General features: G+C 45.3%; 1 protein-coding gene across 1 annotated transcript in view; it reads left to right on the top strand.

Annotated features, from left to right (window-relative positions):
- ANHX (anomalous homeobox) overlaps positions 1–2,035 on the top strand; it is a 20,062-nt gene that overhangs the window by 575 nt on the left and 17,452 nt on the right. The window lies entirely within an intron of this gene.

Here is a 2,035-nt window from a genome sequence, read left to right as displayed (position 1 = left end):
CTCCACTATATGAGTGAGAACATGTGATACTCAGATCTTTGTTTCTGTGAGAGGTCACTCAGTATTATAGACTCTAGTTCCATCCAGGTTGCTGTGAAATTCATGATTGTGTTCTTTTTTATGGCTGCGTAGTATTCCATCGTGTATATGTACCACATTTTTTTAATCCAGTCCTCTTTTGATGGACAGCATGGTTGCTTCCAGGTTCTTGCTATTGTGAACAATGCTGTGATAAACATACATAATGTGCAGGTATCTTTTTCATAGTGATTTGATTTCTTCTGGGTATATTCCCATTAAGGGGATTGTGGGGTCATATGGAAGGTCGATTTTTAGATCTTCTAATATTAAACAGTCTGTTTATTCTTGGACTTGAACACCTCTTGGTCATGATATGTTTCTTTTAAAGTTCCACTGAATTCTGTTTCTGATAGTCTGTTTAGCATGTTTGTATCATTGAATGTATGAGATTGATCTTGATCTTTTGTACTGCCTTTCATGTTTTTTGTTTGTTTGTTTGTTTTGTTTTTTTTGTTGTTGAGTTGGAGTCTCACTCGGTCACCCAGACTGGAGTGCAGTGGCCCCTCCCGGCCACCGCAGCCTCGCCTGCTGGGCTCCGGCCGTCCTTCCGCCTCAGCCTTCCGAGTAGCCGGAACTACGGGAGCGCTGCCACAGCCGGCTCATTTGTGATTTATTGTAGAGATGAGGTCTCGCCAAGTTGCCCGGGCGGGGCTCGAACCCGCGGGCTCAGGCCATCCACTCGCCTCAGCCTCCCAAAGGCGCGGGATGACAGGCTGAGCCACCGAGCCCGGCTTCACTTTACTAAGTTCTAACTCGTCTGGTAATCAGACTTTAAACTAACAAGTCATCAAATCTGAATTAAATGGTGATCCTGTACCAAGCATTCTGCCAACTATTGAACAAAATGGGTGATTAAAACGTAGCCTTGCCTTTGGAGAACTGACATCTTAGTCAGCAATTTGTGCAGACCAACCCAGGATCTCAGTGCAGCTGCAGGTCTGCAATGTAGAACTCTGAAAACCGTAAATATCTTTGTCATTTGTCTGGTGGCACCTGAACCTCAACTCATTTGGTATCAAACCTGACCTATGCTGATGCAAAGCCATTTATAGCCTATTTATCCAACTAATGTGGCCGTTGTATATTTTGCTGCCTAAATAACGAAATGTTTGATCATAGGACACTACCCCTGATTATGCTGGGGTGTGTATACTATATGCTACTTGCCTGTATTACTTGCTGAAATCTGAAAAATTCTGAATTCCAAAATACATATGGCCCAAAAGGTTTCCAAGAAGGGATTTGGGGCCTAATTTTTCCTCTTTTTTTACCCTGTAGTACAGCCCATGCATAATTTATTGAGTTTACCTTCAAGATACTCAATTCCTTCCTGTTTTTCTATTTCCATTACCCCAACCTCTCCAAAGCTAGTGCAGTATCCTCCTGCTCCTTCAGTCTGTTTAAACAGCAGCCAGGGAAGCTGTAAAACTGTAGATGGAGCCAGGCTCTGTGGCTCAGCTTGTAATCCCAGCACTTTGGGAGGTCGAGGCAAGTGGATTGCCTGAACATGAGGGTTCGAGACCAGCCCGGGCAACTTGGCGAGACCTCGTCTCTACAATAAAAATCAAAAAAATTAGCCAGGTGCGATAGCGCGCACCTGTAGTTCCAGCTACTCAGAAGGTTGAGGCGGAAGGATCACCGGAGTCTAGCAGGCTGACGCCGGGGTGGCGGTGAGTGTGCCACTGCACTCCAGCCTGGGCAACAGAGTGAGACTCCAACTCAAAAAAAAAAAAAAAAAAAAAAATGTAAATGAACCCGAGTGTAACTGGCAGTAACTCCCAGAGCCCGGGTCTGAACCTGTGCTCTCCAGGCTCCTCTTGGGCTCTTCCCAGCCTCCTCTGACGTGGCCATAGGACCTTCTTCTCAAGTTCCTCCAACTTGAGATATTTCTCTGAGATTTTTGTTTTTTTGAGTTGGAGTCTCACTCTGTCGCCCAGACTGGAGTGCAGTGGCC

Source organism: Carlito syrichta, unplaced genomic scaffold, assembly GCF_000164805.1.
Source record: "Carlito syrichta isolate Samal-C Ts95f unplaced genomic scaffold, Tarsius_syrichta-2.0.1 Scaffold306507, whole genome shotgun sequence".
Taxonomy (NCBI): domain Eukaryota; kingdom Metazoa; phylum Chordata; class Mammalia; order Primates; family Tarsiidae; genus Carlito; species Carlito syrichta.
This window is presented reverse-complemented; position numbering and strand designations above follow the sequence as displayed.